At 43.8% G+C, this 18003-nt stretch overlaps 1 protein-coding gene across 2 annotated transcripts in view; it reads left to right on the top strand.

The window, feature by feature from the left end:
- Window positions 1-227: 227 nt before the first annotated feature.
- The window catches only part of ATP5PF (ATP synthase peripheral stalk subunit F6), a 44989-nt gene continuing 27213 nt past the window's right edge, over window positions 228-18003 (top strand). Inside the window, exon 1 of one of the 2 annotated variants that reach the window (XM_085623065.1) lies at window positions 228-510. The gene's annotated coding sequence lies outside the window, so the exon portion shown is untranslated. Of the gene's footprint in view, window positions 511-4127; window positions 4233-18003 lie in introns of those variants that run through there. The other variant, XM_085623066.1, reaches the window with a different exon arrangement.

Genomic DNA, 18003 nt, shown 5'->3' with positions numbered 1-18003 from the left:
TTTCTGACTACTAAATAAATACATAACACAAGAAGCCATACAAAGCAAGGACAGGGGAGTAAGGCCGAGACAGGGTACGTTTCACACAGCGGTCAGAGCTTCAATGGGACTGAAACCACTCTTCGTTCGCTTTTTGTCTCCGCTTGAAAACATAGACGTCCTCATCCAATGTGGCCGTCAATTTCTACATCCTAGTAGGAACTAAGTAGCCGTTCCAGTCTTCCTTCGACCTTATTTTGTCCACTCCTGCGAACCTTCCTCAAAGTCTACAACGATCCAAGAGCGTCTCCTTTTCATAACTCAGTTCTGTTTTTTTTAAATAATTTTTTTTAACAGAGCGCTTCTGATATGGCTTATTTCTCTGGGCGAACACGACCGCCCACCTAAAAGCAAGTATCAGCCTCTCACGTTTAGAAATTGTGCGCATGCGTGATTTCCCATGCTGCCCCTCGCGGTGTCTTTTCCTAGGCTGCCATCTCTGCTGGTTCCCGGAGGTTACGGTCTCGCAAGGTGAGCGAGCTTTAAGTGATGGCGGTTTTCGAGATAGCTCTCCCAGGCAGAGCGGCGCGAGACAGCGGTTGTAGTCAGTACCACGCGCGCCTCCGTACAGTTTATTCCTTTAAAAAGACTGTGCGCTGTCGTGCCCGTGGCAAGGTCAGATAGGTTCTATGGTATCCGCGGGTCGTTTGGTCTCAACTGTCACTGCCCTTCAATATGTGCTGGGCTTCTTTAGGCAAAGCAATTTTTCTAGGCACAAGTTACAAAGTACTTTGAGCAGAAAGTGTTGCAGATTCGGTCTGCCTCATAGAAATGGAGGGGTACGCTACGTAGTGACATCTTAATGATATTGGGGGCCCTGGGCCAAACATATTTTGGGGGCCCCTGTTCAGACCAGCTTTGAATTTATGATACAGTTTCACCGCTGTCTTGCCCTCTTTGGCCAGGTCACTGACAGTGTGCAGGCACCTTCCTCCAAATTCTAAATGATTTTAGGTCTAATAGTGGTAGAGAGGTGTGTTTTCAATGTTGTAACACAGCAGCAGTATACAGTGCTTTAAATGGGAAAAAATAAGTGCAGGTACTCATTAAAATGAGCTAGAGGTATAGTGAGGGGGCGGGGCTAGGGGCGGGGCTAAGGCCAAGCCATAATGATACTTAACTTCTATATTAGTTGCAGCATATACCAAAACACATGAGAAATGTGATCAATTAAACAAAGCAGGTTAACTCATTACACAAAATGAAAGAGAAATGCAATAATATGTTAACATTTCCTTTTTTTGCAATAGTTGCACCTTCTTAATGTCATACTGTTAATTGATGTTTGGCACAATACTATATATTTTTGAGCACGCGAGTAGGAAGAAACTGAAAATACCCCTACGTCGCACCAAAGCTCTTATGGCACCAAGCAAATGAAGCAACTCATCATGACCCTCCCCAGAAGATATCTCTTGTCTCTTCCATCAATCTATCCATTCATCCTTGCATCCTACCATTTACCTACTTATGTCCACCATTTAACCTTTACATTCTATCGTCTATTCAGTCTTTCATCAATCATTCATTTTCACCATTCCGTCTATCCAGCGTTCATATCCAAACCTATCAATCCATCCATCTCCAAACCTAACCATTCATCCTTTAGCTCATCCATCTCTTTATACACCCTTTCCCTCATCCATCAATTCTTTCACTCATCCATCCATTAACACTTTCACTCCTTTATTCCATCCACCCTTTCACTCAATCCCTCCTTTCACTCATCCATCATCCACCCTTTCATCCATCCTCCCTACCTTTCATACATCCATCCAAACTCACTTATCCACCCACCATCCGCCCTTTATCCAATCATCCACCTTCTTTCACCCATGCAAGCTTTCAATCATACATCCATCCATCTATACATCCACCCTTGCTCACTCATCCATCCACTCAACCACCCACCAACCCTCCCTTTTATGTTATTTATGGAACTTTGTCGCAGAGCAGACATGTACAAACAAAGTGCCACACATTTTCTTTAAAATACCTCCTGAGAGTGTCTTGGTTCGCTCTCTTTCTTTCACTTTTTCGTACAAAAACAGGCATACACACAAACTTAGTAGACACACAAAAGACTCAGGTAGCTGAAAGCCATCTTTTCTTGTCACCTACCATGGCATTTTTAATTGCCACCAGGACCGGACTGGCCTTAGCCTGGTTGCCACTGCCAGGATTCCTGTGCTTGCACGAACGCACATGATAGTGAGAATGTGATTGACAGTACAGGGCCTGAAGGGACCCTGCTTTGTCAAGCACAGCGTGATGGCGAGCACCCGGACATTATTCACATGAGCCCTGCTGAATAGCTCAGCTGGGGCTCAGGTCGGAGATGCAGAAGCGGCGCCTTGGCTTCCAGAGACACGTTCCACTCCTGCTCACCAGCACAGCCAATGAGTCTACTTTTTCTTGAGTACCGGTACTCTCCTCTGAAGTAGAGAAGTGCCGGTACCCTGAGGGAAAAATCTAAGAAGTGCCGGTACTCAGTACCGGCCCATTTAAAGCACTGGCAGTATACTAAAATCACTGCAAATAATCTGAGACACCCTCCCATTTATCATATGTGAGGTCCTCTTTTGATCTAAAAGAAGCTTTTCTTTTTTTTTCATGGATGTTGCATTTTTACCTAAACACATTCCTCTTCAAAATGTCGGTAATACACTCCAGCATTAAAAATAAATTAAAGGAAAATGGTATTTAAAACAATTAGGAACTATTCAAGGTCATCAGGGTAAGACTATGCAGAACAGAGCTGGCAGGGGGCCCCCTGAAAGGCTGGGCACTTGGGCCAGAGCCCTCTCTGCCCATGCCTCAAAACGTCTCTGCTACTGCAGGCTTAACTGCAGTTGGTTTGTTCCATCGCCGGCCGGTGTGAAGATTGTTGGTGAAGATCTTAGACCAGCACCAAAAGTTCCTTAGTGGCAGGGTCAGAAGTCTTGTTCCAGCTAGGTAGGATAGTGTCAAAGGGTTTGGCAAGGTCTGAGATCGGAAAGCAGACTACAGAGATTCTGATTATGAGTGGTAGATGAAGGTGACACTTTTTTTTTTGAGCCGTAGTGGAGAAGACAAGCTCAGCTTGGAGAAGCTCCAAGGATGAGAAAGGCAGAGAAGGGGATGCCAGAGCAGAATCGCTGTCTAGGTCCATATTTAGTATAGTTCCTGAAGTATTGGTGCAATTGGAAATTGCAGAACTGTAGTTGAGAAAGATATCGTGTAGTGCAACCGTCTTCAAACCTTTTTTCTCAGAGCCACCCACCCACCTCGAGCAGAATGTTTTGAAGCCTGCCCCCGCCAAAACTTTTTTGTAAGAATTTCTGGAGTGGCAGGGCGGAGTATATGAGATAATTTCATGGGTACTTCTACGGTAGCTCATAATCTACACTAAAGGTGAGGTTTACAGAAGATCTAATCCCCAAACAGAAATTGACCATAAAACACTACGCTTCATAATTGGGGCAATGTGAGCTGCTCGCACTCCTGGGCCCCAAAGGAATTACACTTGCTGCACTAATGATAGCCCCGATCTTGAGTAGCAGGCTGTCTCCTCTGCCTGTTTCATCCATTCCCTACCATTTCTGGCCATCGTTCCAATCTAGAAACAGACCGTGCCTCTTTCAGGAAAAAAAAAATCAGCTTCCATGTATTTTCTCATATCCCCTGTTTGCAGCAACTAACTTTAACAAGGAAAAAGGAGCCTTCATGCCCCGTTTGTAATATAAAGGTTTCCTAATTCTGATGCAGTGGGTCCCACACAACCCTGGGCCCTAGTGACATTGCACCTGCTTCACTAATGATAACTATTGCCTAGCAAAGTGGGCAGTCTCCTCCTTCATTTTTGTTACAACATGGCCCCTCTTTTTCACCATTCCCTCTCTGCCATCTCTGTGGCACAGCAACTAATTCTGACTATTGCAGAGATCAGGTGTGCTATTTTTCTGTTTCATAGCGCTCTTGCTTTAGTTTTGGAACAAGTGTCTTGTAAATTGCTCTGACAAATTTACTTTTAAGCATTCACTTGATTTCACAAAATGTAAGTAAATCTAGATGATACTTGCCTAAGAGTAAAACTTTTTCCAGGGTATGAAGGAACACATCCCTCTCTGAAACGTTGAGGTGTAGACGAAGGAGTTTACCCCTGGAGAAAAAAGAAAAGATTTTCAGGAAGTAAATTTGTACTTAACCTGAAGGTATTTGTTTGTATATTAGCTCATGCAAAAGTGAAATTCACTTATATTTTTATCTATGAATATGCCTGGAAACCTGCACTTTTTCCAGGCCTACTTCTGTAAACTCATGTGAATTCCTGAGAGTTATAAACTTGCATGCATGCAAGGTAATTGACTTGCACGTTCACTTTTTGTAATTTGTTTTGAATCAGCCCCTTAATTTATTTGAGCACTTAATGGTTTTACACTTCTTTTCCATTATTAACTTAAGGCCTCCCAGCCTTTAGCTTTCTGTTGCCAAAAGACCAAAACTTGCAGTTGCCTTAGAGCTTACCATTGGTTGACTTTTCTTGTCACTTTCATATGCTTGTTTCTTTTCAATGACTTTCCTTTCCCCTTTGTTTTTGGCCCTCCCTTGTAGCATAGCTGGTTTATCACAATTTTGAATGCATGACTTGTAACCTTCAACTGTTCAAATTCTGGGAAACTTCTTTCTCTTCAAGAGTACTTATGTTCTTGCTCTCACACACGTCGGCTGCTTCTCCCCCTTTAAATACTGGCCAGCGTGCTCTGTGGTTACTCCCTCATTTCTCTGCCCGTCCATTTCTTCTTGCATCTTGAAATTGGAAATAAAAAAAAAAAAAGTGGAAGCAGTATATTGTGGAATACCAGCACGTGCAATTTAATGTATGCATGCCTGCACATATGGCAGTACTGTAGACTGCCATTACTTCATGAATAGGGCTTCTGGTTTTATGGTATTTTTTTAATCCACATTTATTTGTTTAGTGTAAGATTGAAGCTTAAAACCAGTGTAGTTAATCTATTTACTATTTTATTTTTGTCCTCATATCACCATTGTTTGCAAAACCAGGCCTTAGTATATGACCTATTCTGACCCCAGGCCACTTGCATTGTAACTCTTGCCCTACTGATCAGTCCTACCAGTTTCCTGGTTTCACGCAGGATCAAAGGACACTTCCTTAATACATTGCTGTTGCACACCATCTTTGGAAATCGTCCCATAACCCACTGCGAGAAACCCCCCCCCCCCCGCACCAGTGTCCATTTTGCATATAGTTGTAATTGCCTGAAGCCAATCAAAACCCTTGGTGGGGAGGGGGTTCGTCCATCGCTTACATGCTAAAAGCATCAAATAAAACAGAAGGGCCCTCCTGTCTGCCGATAGGGGCTGACTGAGGCGGTCCTCCAACCCCACCGGTACCAATGTTGAGCTCAACGTTATATTCATCCCGAAAATATCCCTGACGACTTTCTCAAAGTCCTGCCAGTACACCTGTAGTTCTGGGCACTCAAAAAACATATGTAGGTCGTCAGCTCTTAGCAGGCCACATCTGCAACATCTTGGAATCGGTTTTGGTATGAACTTGTTTCAGATTGGCGGGTTTGACCACCCTGTAGAGTAATTTTAAGGAAAGTTGCCAGATTGTTTGTGGCTCTGTCATCTGGATAACTCCTTCCCATATCAAGTATGGTGCCTTCAGCTTCCTATCTTCGGCATCTAACAAAGTCCAATACCAGTCAGCAACTTCCTTTTTCCTGGGGGCCTCATCCTGTAGTTTTGATCCAAATTCCCACATCCCGCCAATCTCCTGTGCATTGGCTGCCACACAAGATGACAACTGCAGGTACTTGGATCTTGAAAGGGCATCCCCCATTTTTTCCACTAACACTTCCCAAGGCAACATACCCTACACTGTCAGGAGATCACCCCCCCATACTTAATTTCCCGCCCTCTTCAATGGGAGACTCAACCTGTCTTGGAGGCACTCAGGCGTACCTGGTGAGTCCCAAATTGAGGAGGAATCCGAGAAATAGCCCACTCCAAGAATCTTTCTTACAACTGAAGAGTAAGTGTTGCCTTTAAAATCTTCAATCTAACTTTTTTGAAAAACGTCTCGACCCAAACTTATACAAAAAACCTTTAGAGCTCTGCTCCCTTACCATTTCTTCCAGTAAACCTCCCTATATTGGAGACCCCGGTTTGCCTAGAAGGATTCTGCAGTTTTTAAACTGAAAAGCCATACAGTATAATTTTAGATCTGGGAAAGCCAGTCCACTCTTCTCAAGCTTACGCCTCAATTTCTTCCAGTGCAGCCGGGCTCCCTTTGATGCCCAGACAAAACAGACTAATTTCCCTTGTATCTTGTCGATTACAGACTTGGGGGACATCGGAGGGATACAATTAAAAAGGTACGTCAGTTTAGGAAGTATTGCCATTTTAATTAAATTCACTCTCCTTATATGGTCAGGGGCAGGTTCTTCCATCTAACTAGTGATGTATCAACCTCCTTTACTATCCTTTCCAAATTGTACTGAGGAATTTCCTCTAATGGTTTTATTATACTTATTCCTAGATAGCTAAGCTCATTCTGTACACCTCTCCTCCAGTTTGGAGCATTCCAGCACATTATCCTGGTCTTTGGATTATTTACCAAATAACCAGATACTGCCCCAAATTCTTTCACCAGAACTTCCACCCTGGGAATAGTTAGAACGGGGTCCGAAGTATAAATTGCAAGGTCATCCGCATACAGTGCGACTTAATTTGTGTAAGCTCCTGAACTAAAGGATATAACCTGGGTATCTTGCCGCAATAACTGAGCAAATGGTTTAATATAAATATCGAAAATGGGACAGCCCTGCCGTGTGCCCCTGGAGATCGGGGAAACTTTGTGTAAGGAAACCATTGAGAAGAATCCTAGCTGTTGATTGATCATACAGAGCTTTCAATGTTGTAATGAAACAGGTGCCAAAACCCATTATCGCCAAAACTTCCAACAGATAAGCCCAGCAAACATGGTTGAAAGCCTTAGCTGCATCCAATTTAACTGCAGCCAAGGGGATCGAACGAGCTGTAGCAAGGTCTATACTGCCTATTAATAGCTGAGTAAGTTCATGAATAAGCCTCCCTGGGACAAATCCTTTTTGTTCAAGGTGTATAAGCTGGGGTGTCAGTTTGGCCAATCTCCCTGCCAAAATACGAACAAAATTCTTATAGCCTGCATTAAGTAGGGATATCGGGCGATACGATTCCGCCTTTCTATGGTCTTTAGCTGGTTTTAGGATCAAGACTATAGTGGCCTCCTTCCATGACGTAGGTACCCGTGTCCTCCCCTTATACACCAGATTAAACAAGATCTCCCAGACTGGAACTATTTCCTCTATTAGAAGTTTATAAACCTCCGAAGGGATAGCATCCAAACAGGCAGCCTTCCCACTCTTAGCTCTAGTCACGGCCCTTCTGATCTCCTACTGAGTAATCGGTGCTTCCATACACTCCTTTCCTTCTCTAGTCAATAGAGGAAGTCCAAGCTCCCCCAACCAATCTTTTAGTCTTTGGGGTTCTGGAAAGGTATCTTCCCTATACAGCAAGGGAAAAAGGGAAACCACATAATTCTGCATATCTTCCCAATTAGCTAACTCCTCACACTGAGGGTCCACCAATTCTTTAATCATAATCCTGGTTCTTTCTACCCTGGCTTTCCAAGCCAGTAATGCCCCAGCTTTCACCCCATACTCGAACTGTCTCATACTTCCAGACTGCAACCTTGCCTTACACTTGGAATCCAGTTTGATTTTATAATTTAATTGCGCCTCTTCGTCTTTTTAACAGCATCTCTGTATCTTGCCCACCGCTTGATGCTTGTAAAGAGGCCTCAAGAATACCAACTCATTTTTCCATTCCTGCCAATTCGCCCCTCTCTTCTCTTCCCTTAGAAAAACCAAGACTTTTTAATACCCCCCGGATACATGTTTAAAAGCATCCCACTTTACTCCTGGGGAGGCTGTACCAGTATTAATCAAAAAGTACTCCGATGTGGCCTTTTTTTAGGGCGGGCACCACCTCCTCATCTAAGCGGAGAGCAAGCCTTAATGTCTATCTGTTATTGGGCTTAATTCCTGGGACCTGTAATGTCATAGTGATGGCTGAGTGGTCCGAGATATGTACTGGATGGTGTATGATCTCTTTTATATTTGCCGCTAGGCCCCTTTCCTCCAAAAAATAATCTAATCTGGAGTGATGCCCATACTTTTTACTGTGGTAAGTATACCCTCTCGACTGTCCTCCTAGGTGTCTCCATACATCTACTAACCCTAGATCTTGCATCAAATTTTTAAGAGCTTGTCGTGTTTTAGGTGCCGGAGCACCATTCCTCTGTGTTGTACGATTCAAAATGGGATCCAGCAAAATATTAAAATCTCCCCCCCCCCCCCCAATCCCCAAATCAGCGGAACCATAGCCTCCACTAGCTTTAACTCCAAATCCACTATATACTGTGGATCATCCTCATTTGGACCATAAAACCCAACACAGATGAATTCAAAGTCTGCACATTTCATTCCAGCTAAAACCCATCTATCCCTTCTAGAATCCTTAACCTCCACTCCAGAACCCCTTCTTATTAGGATCGCTACCCCTTACCCGTCCATACCTGCGGAATAGTTCCTTACTCTCCCTTGCCAATAAATGCATCTCCTGCAAGACCATAATATGGGCCTGGCTTTCTTCAAGATACCTCAGCACCACCCTCTGCCTGGCACGAGACCTGAGACCATTTACATTCCAAGTAGGGATATCTATATCTTTACCTAGGTTGGCCATCATCTCCTCACTCTTTTTCCCACCTCCTATTCCAGATGCAGTTCATATAGCTATTCCTGGCTGAACGATACTGAGGACTTTATTTTTTATTTTTACTCCTCTGCTTCCCACCCGTGCACCATCACCACCCCTCCCCACTAACCCAACCCTGAGGAACCCTCCCCATCTTAGTAGGCATGCCTTATGGGCTGCCTATTGCGGGACTATTAAGTAAGCAAAAATTCAATCGACAGATTTGCCGCGCTTCAGCGAATCCAAGTTCCTTCATCCAGTCTCCCGACACAGCAGATCTATAGACATCTGCTTATTAATTAATGATTATCTTTTTCTTATTTATTGATTCTATTAATGCATCAACATCCTCGACAGCGCGGTAATTATACATTTGGTTGTCCCACATTATACGAAGCATCGCAGGGATTTTTAATTGCACCATGGTCCCCAGCTTCTGCAGATCCTCCATCCTGTTACCTAACTCCCATTGCCTCTGTTCTGTAGCTTTACAGATATCTTATTGTAACAGAGAACACCTTGACTGTATATGGCCCATCTCTTAGAGCCCTGCTGAGAACTGTCTCCTTAACAGTATACAAGAGGAAATTGGTTTTTTGGGGGTTGCGCCGAAAAGGATCCCTGTGCGCTCTTTGGACCTCTTGCCCAAAATTAATATCCTTGTTATCCTTTAGGACCGTGTTTGAGTATACTGATTATAAAGGCCTTCATATCTGTACCTTCCTCTGCGTCCGGAATATTCAGGAATCTTAAATTATTCTTTCGGAAATGATTCTCCAATCTCTCAAAGTCATCCCTTAGCGTTTGGTTTTGTTTAACCAGCTTAGAGATCTCAGTAGCATTTTTTGTCACATCTTGTTTTATTGATCCTACTTCATCTTCCAGAGGCGGGAGGCAACCTCGTCCAATTTCTGTGCTAGCTTTCAGCACGAATCTTGTATGCCGACCTGATTGGCCTCCGAAACTTCGAAGCGACTCTTTATTTCATTCTTTAGCCCCAATAAAATACTCGTCAGTGAATCTTCTGCGTTTACGTATTTACTTAACCTATAAATGTATATTCACATTTCAATGTCAATAGGTTTTCCCCATTTACAGTTCAATACTATATTCTGAAAACATTGCATTGTAAAAGTTTCTACAGCTGTCAATCTGCTGTTCCTTGTTTCATTAGGAAACCTTTTTTTCCTTTTTCAGGTTTTGCCTGAGGTAGCACACTTGCGCCAATATTTGTTCTTTAAAAAAACACCTCTAAGAAGGGGCTTTTAGCCCAACCATTACTTAGCATTGATTGACTTCTTTGCCACTCTCATTTCCTTGTTTCTCATTGGTCAGCTCGTCTATTCCACTTCCTTCTTTGTGTGTTTGTCTCTTCAGATGGAGCATGGCCCAAGTACTGATTAATTGCATGATCAGTGTCCTTCCACTGCTCACGTACTTCCAGGGGTACTTTGTTTTTTAGTGGCACCACTCTGTAAAGGTGCATCTGTTTGTAAGTTGTCTACTGCGCCCACTCTTTGTCTTGCATTTCCAACCTCCTTTCCACCACCCTCTGTGTTCCCTCCGACCTCTCCCTCCTAGCCGTCGTCCATTTTTCCTTTGCTTCTTCCCTTCCTTCCTCCACTCGTGTTGCCTTTACCTCCCTCCCACCCTCCATCCCTGTTGCCTGTACCCCCTCTCTCCATTTCTTTGTCCTTTTCGCGGTATTCTTGGAGGCAGAGTCTGTAAAAACATAATACAGAAACACTCTGCCCTTACCCCTATTACTCCATACCCACCCCTCCATTCTGCCTCTAGCCCCAGGATTTGGTTTTATAATAGCACCACTTTCTTTTCATTACTCCCTACAGCTTCCAGAATGCTATTACATGTTTGTTTGCAAATCCGCAAATGGATTTATTTCCAACTGTTTGTATTAATCTTCTTGAGCCCTGTCCTCATTTTCTTTTCCAGCCCGAAGTTTAGTGTCATCCCTGGACTATAGAGCGCATCGCACAGTAGACTGCCATGCGTGGGCAAGAGCTCAGATTAGATACACCCTGTGCCATTCCTACTACTTAGGCAATGAAGCTGCACTGAAAGGATCAAACCCAACTACTCTCTCATCACAGCTGCAAACAGTCTTCCCTTTAAAGGGATGGTTAGCGCCGTAAGGAAGCAGACCAACATTTTTTTCTAAAATGTTAATCACATATGTTCTTTTGGCCATTTAAAGAAAGCCCTTCTGCATGAGTGTTACTCTGTGATATAGCTGAAATAAAAACGCATATATTTTGGAGCTGTAAATCACCATTTACATTATTTAAAATGGATACAATAAATACTGGTGTACCTGCTTGTAATGTATCCCATTTGCACAGTCTTAAATTATGTTTTTGGCAAGAATAACTATACACTGCTTTTTCTTTGCTCCTGTTAATAGCTCTCTTTCGACAACTGGGCTAAATCATTGTCAAAACCAATAGATCTTTCATAAGTCAGTGAGACCTATTGGCTTTGCTGATGCTTGTTTATTTGTTCTTTACTTTCCTACCTGTCAATCTGCACAGCTACTGATGTAGTGCTCCGCTCATGACTGTTGGGAATCATCCGAAAGAGACTCTATTTTCTGTACTTTAACATATTTAAAACAAGTACAGACAGATGAATAGATGGGTTTCTGACAGTATTTATCTGTAAAAATCAGTAGAAATGGAAAACTGGGAGCCTTAGTTATGAAGCATTTGTGCTCATGCAGGACATTGGCCTCTATTTTTCATTCTTTTTTAGGTCGAGCCTAGGCAGCGTGCATGCGCTTTCTTGGAGACATGCTGTATTTACTCTATGGGCTTCCATCACACCCATCGCTTTTCATTCGTTCCTTCATGTGCCTTATACAATTCCTTTCATTGGTGAAACGTTGCTACTTGTCCTGCCTTTGGGTGTGTTTTTTACTTTCATGGCTACTGCTGCTGTTAGATGTTCCCCATCTCTTTGGTTTATTTATGATTTGTTCTGCACACTCTTTTTGGTTTTGAATTGGTCACGTGCTTGCCTCCGGTCGCTCTTATTCGGCTGCGGGACCCCCACCGTTTATTGTGAGCCTCCGATCGCCCGGTCAGTGGTGTGAAGTGATTACTGTGAGCTCATGGTGTCGCATGTTTTCTTCATGTTTGCTCGTACCCCCCAACCCCCAGTGTGGCTATCTTGGATGTTCACCTTCAGCCCTTCTCTTTGGCTGTGTGCCATCCGGCCATGTTACTCACTGTACTCCTCTCATCTGCTGCGTCCTCCACTGCTTGGCTACAGAGGTACATAATCTCCCAGTGCTGATCACCTCCTCCACCGAACCTACTTTTCCCATTTTCTTGACTAGCCTCGTGTTTCCAGTGCGCTAGTTTCCCCCAAAAGATTCTTTTTTAGGCACGGAGACATTGAGCCTTCTTCCAAGACTCAAACTCGGTTCCCCACCTTCAAAGTAAGCTAGTCTAGCAGTTAAGCCACATCTTCTCTATATTTTTATCGATGATTTCAAACAAATTATTTTAAAGCTTTAAGGCATTGCGGATGGGCCAATTGTGTTTTTGAACAGCTAAAGAAAGGCAACAATAGAGTTTTTCTTGCAAACAACACAAGTGCGATATCGTCCTTCTTTTGTGTCTCCAGTTTCATGCTCCGTTCGTTAGGGCTCATTGTTCGTGGTTTCTGTACCCACGCCCTGTCGTCCTCTTCCGTTCTGTCATGGAATGTGGCAGTGTGGATGTCATTTGGGTCGCGTTGAAAGTGGGTAGTATTGCAGCAACGGACCAGCCTTTCAGAAGTATGCCCCCCACCTCCGTAATAAGGGATTTGCGTCTTTACAAATCATTGCATGTTTTTGAAAGTTACGCTCTCAGCAACGTGGGTGGCAGGTTATGCTAACATATAATGTATTGTAGTTGGCTTTCCGCACTTGTCAGGGTACGTGTACAGCCACTCGGAAAATGTTTCTATTGTTATTTCATGGGAACCACGGTTCGTGTTGCATTCCCGATAACCAGGGCCAGCCTTTAGCATGGGCGAGCTGGGCCCAGGCCCAGAGTGCCAGTATTGTGAGGGGTGCATGGAGATGTGTGCATTAAGGTTATGCCTATAACCACGCCCTTCTCATCATGCTCCAGCCTTATCCTGTCCTTGCCTTTTCGTTTGTCTGAGTTACCAGTTTAAAGTGGTTTTAGTCCATCATTATCATATGGCAGGCAATGTTTCCAACAACCCTTCAGCCCCCTTCCTTGTTCTCCCTTCACCCTCTGACTCTTGCTGGACACACATTAATAAAATTATCATCTGCTTGAAGCAGCTAAGCTATAATTGATTTAGATGAGCTGGGGGAGGTCCGGGGATGTTTGTGCTGAGGGCCAGTCCCTCCTCATCCAGGTACTGACCAGTGAACACAAAAGGTACCCCTGCTGCCCCATTTTATTAACTACCATCAGCAAGGGCGTCGAATTTCTCTGCCCACCACACCCAGGGCGCTATAATACCAAAGGTCGGCTCTGCCAATAACTTACCCAAACAGAAAGATAAAATTAAAAAAATCCGATTGCTTTATTATTTATTTGTGTTGTCGTGAATTTTTGGTTTTCCCGAGAGGTACCACTCCCTGCATCTATAAACATTCATATGTTAAAAGAGAAACCGAAAAAGCAGTAATAAAGTGTTTTCAATAGTTTTTAAATAAAAAAAATACCGCTTATGTGCTTATTCGTGCCCTCTGCTTCCATTTAACATTCTATTTCCATCTTAAACATGTTTCCTTTAGATGGACCATAGCTTTTGACAGCTACTGCTTTTTTCGCTAATAATACTGTTTCAAGTAAGAGTTGCATAAAAAAGAGAACTGTATGAGGTCCTCGTATTATGAACCATTGGCACGCTGCTTTATTTCTGTATTTTCCCTACTTTTGTTCATCTCCCTGGACCAAGTCTTGATTATAAATAGCATCCCTTGGGGTTGAAGAAATAAAACATATTATTTTGCGATGGGCATAATTTAAAGCAAGAGGCTTTTTATATCGACGTCCTGCTATTTCACGGGCTGGCATGCAAAAATCTAAGCAATGATTGAATGAAGATCACATTGTGCCAACACTTCCAAAGCAAAATAAAAAACAAAACCGAAATCTCGCCTGCCGGGTTCTATGCAGTGTGGTGGTGTGAACATCAGCGTCTGCTGTTCACACCATTTTCTTTTTTTAGGTCTCGCTAGCGTAGGCTGCGCACATGCGCAGTCTCGCTGACGAGATTTAATGATGGGTATTTTCTGTAAGGGACATTATGCCCCGCCCCTCTTTTCCATTGGCTGGCGTCACCGTTTATGCTAAACAGTGGCCAGCCATTGGAAAAGAGCTGTTGGTGACGTATTTGCTCAGCTTTCTGAGTCATTTGGACGGGCTCGTCTGCCTTCCTTGCGTCACAAAAGGTTTATCTTATCTTTATGGGGCCAAATACATGGCCCCATAAAGACAAGAAACCTTTTAGCAGGCGAGGCCGTCCAAGTTGGAAGGCAGAAAAAGCCGAACAAATACGTCCTGGTGAGCGCTTGTTAGCTCTGCTTTCAGTGCCCACAACAAGGCATGATTTCTTGTTTTTTCTATTTATGAAAAAAATCCAGCTCCAACCTCACTGACTCGACCGAGCTCAAATTACCTTGTGGGCAAGGTGTCACATCAAATGTTATTGGCTGCGCTGGCAGCTCCGGGGTTCGCGCTGTGAGCCGCAGCTCTCTTTAGTATTACTTCTTCTGCCTCTGACATCGAAGCGCTCGCGCCTGTTAGCCCACTTGGCGTGGCCGTGTGAAGAAAGAGACCCGCCCTTTCGGCAGTTTGTCAGGCGCTAGGCGGGGCACCGGTGCAGATCCCAGGTGTCTGCCATCGAGTGCTGGAGCTACCGGGAGAGGGGGCAGGAAGTACTGCCGCCGTGCTGTTCACTGCCCGTGCACCTAGCACTGCTGCCGGAATCTCAAAATGGCTCTAAGAGTGCAAAACCAGGTGAGTGGCACCAACAACCCTCCCCTCGTTTATACGGCTTGATGTATAACTTACTTCTGTGGCCACGCTGTAACCTGCTCTCGCGTGCTGCAAAACGTGTCCGGCTGCACATTGAAATTGTTACCCTTTTCAGCGCGACTTTGGTTGATCTTTGCGCGTATTTTTATGCAATGTTTTTCTGTAGCATGTTTTGAAGCGTAGATAATAAACGACACAGGAAGTGTTCTGTGAAAAGGCCCTTTGTTGAATCGTTTAGGCAACGTTTGGAAATTACACATTTTCCGATTTATCTAACCTGCAATTTTATAGTTTGGGAGGGGGGGGGGGAATGGGACTGGACTTTTGCGCATCTTCAAAAGGCTGCAGTGAGTTACTGTTTGGGATTAATACTGGGAGGTTGACTGCAGTGGTTTGTGGGGGCAGCAACTGAAAGACCTATGTTTAGCTTGAGCTTGGACTTTTAAGTTGTTTCAATCAGTTGGCAGCTGGAAACTTAAGTGTTGAACTACTCTTTGTGTGTTTGATAGTTAAATATATTTTTGTAGCCTGATGTTGCCGTGCTTAGTTTTTGATTCTATGAATTTTTAGCGGAGCACGCTCGCTGCTTGTTACTGCAGTGGGGTAGAAATGCAGGCGCACCAAAGCAGTTTTCTATCACTGTCCTGGCATGCTTTGAACGGTTTTGTTGTTTACACTTGTCAGTGATCCTTCCCTGCTGGTAATTGGCCTGAGTGGGAGTGTTGCATGCTCTGCTTGGCTTAAAATCTAAAACCCTGGACCTTGTAGAGGGGCACACAATAGTGCAGCTGGTGCTATGGCATAACAGCCCAGTGCCCACAAGTGCTGTGGTAAATAATTTAATTACCGGGACTTAATTTGATACAGAAAAATAATAAAAATAGCTCAGTAAAATAAGAGGCAAAATCCGTGGTATTAGAGGTTCGGAATGGGCTTTATTCCACTGGACGATTCGAATCGTGGACTCCAAGTTCCATCACCACGGAGGTTCAGGAAGTGAAGTACCTTACTTTATTGATAAGTAATCACTTTTATACAATAGGCATTACAGTGAAGCAAATGCAGGAGGCGTAACAATTGATAGTAAAGATAAAACATACATGCGTAGCAAAAGTGGGCGTAACTGGGTGTAACTAAAGAACGTCATCAGGTATGATGTCATAATAGGGTGGTTCCATGAAAGAATTTCGCAATGTCAGCAGAAATACTTGGCAGAAATGCGCGCGCAGCAGCATGACGTGTGATTGACGTGCAACTAGGGGGTGAAGGGGACTTGACATTTAGCTCTACATGTGGCGACAGAAGTCTGGAGGGTCAAGTCAACCTAATCCCAAATCATATCTAACATCCTATGTTTAAAGAACTATGTTATCCAAAAGAGAGGTCTCTTAGAGTAGAATCTTATTCTATACTGACTATACTGACTGTTTGTGCGTGTACGAGCGTCTAAGTGTCTACACAATATGCGGGGGCAGAAATCTTCCATAGAACAGGGCTATGAATTACTTGCATAAAGACAGAGAAGCCGGGCCTTTTGCTCGGTAGCTGGAAGAATGTTTACTTAAACTACTAGACAGGAATGCATTGGGCAAGGAGCGGAGCAGATAATTTCGAAGGTGAAATACAGTTTTTTGGCAGGCAACAGGCTGATGTCAGGCACCGTGAGCCGCGCAGGGAATGAGACAAAGTTCATGGTCACAGATGCAGGCTCAGACTGGAGCTTTCAGAGGCAGAAGGAAAGAAAAGCTTGATGACAGAATCAGGGCCTACTTGCCTGGACTGTAAAATGGCATAAGTGAACCATATAAAGCCGGTGGCCTTTCATACTTAGGAATGGAATATCCGGCCCATTCATGGCGGATCTGAAAGAGGACATGTTGACGGTGGACGCACATGTGTTTGCGTCTTCATAACTGGAACTGGAGGGAACATACATGTACTTGTGATTGATACATGAAACCGTTGGGGTCCAAGATAGGGGACATAACTGATCAGAAAAATCCATATTTCCACAGTGCGTGGGGGCCTCTGCAGCCCAAATGGATGATTTGAATAGTTAGAAACACAGGACATTTACTTTCTTGTGGCCGCCTATGAGACCCCTTGGTTTTTCCCACTAGAGTTAGAGAATAGACTTCCTGGGAAAATACATTGAAGCCCAACTATTTATAAATATAAGACGATTGTATCCGGGAGCTGTCCAGAGGGTGGGAAAGTCTTCCTGCAATGTTTACCTACTTTTTAGCCTGCCCAGCTGTTTTTGGGAACAGCTCTCAAGTGATACTGTGCCTGGGCCTCTAACATGACCGCATCCTCAGGCTGGGATTGGGGACGCCTTGAGACAGCAGGCATGGCTTTAAGTGGTTTGAAAAAGTGGGGTGTCTCTAGAAGGGGCTGGCCAATAAAGTGTAAACTAGAAATCATTTCTAAAAAGTGTGATCTATGTACTTAAGGGCATGGCAAAAAACCATGTACATTCATATTCTGTGTTTAACACACTATACCACCTGAACAGTGTTTGTTTGGGTGCCTCTGGACATATTACAAACATGTGCCTAACATAAGGCACACAGACCTCTATGCTTAGCCAAATTTTCTTACCAGAATCAAATACGTAGCAAAATAATTTTGTTGAGCATGATTAGAGGTGAAAATGTTACTAAGATCTGTGAAAGAGGTAATGATCTTCAGAGTGCCTCATTCATCCCTGATCCCCCTTCACCCCTCTTCTGCTAAAGCCTTTCACTCTTTAGACACTCATGCCCTTTTTCTCCCTACATTTCCTGAAATCGTCCATAGGCATAATCACACACCTGATCTTTTTCCTCTTCAATACCCACTCTTCACTCTGTCCGTCATGTAATTCCTCAGGAGTGTTTCTTCAGAAGGGGGTGTATAGAGTGAAACACTACCAAATAAATGCATTCATGGCGTAGTAGTTGGGCCAGGGGGCTCTGAGTCTGGTCTGCGAAGTCTGTCAGTTAGTCTCATTGTGTGCCAATAATTAAAGACAAAACAGTGACCTTTGATGTAACAGTCGCTACAGCCTTTCAGGCACAAGCTATAGTGGTTACGTTATGCCTGGTTCACTAACCAGGCATTTTAATATTGTCTGCCTCAGCGGTTC

The sequence above is a fragment of the Triturus cristatus genome, chromosome 8 (assembly GCF_964204655.1).
Source record: "Triturus cristatus chromosome 8, aTriCri1.1, whole genome shotgun sequence".
NCBI classification, from domain to species: Eukaryota; Metazoa; Chordata; class Amphibia; order Caudata; family Salamandridae; genus Triturus; species Triturus cristatus.
Note: the sequence above shows the minus strand (reverse complement) of the source record. Positions and strands in the feature narration are given on the sequence as shown.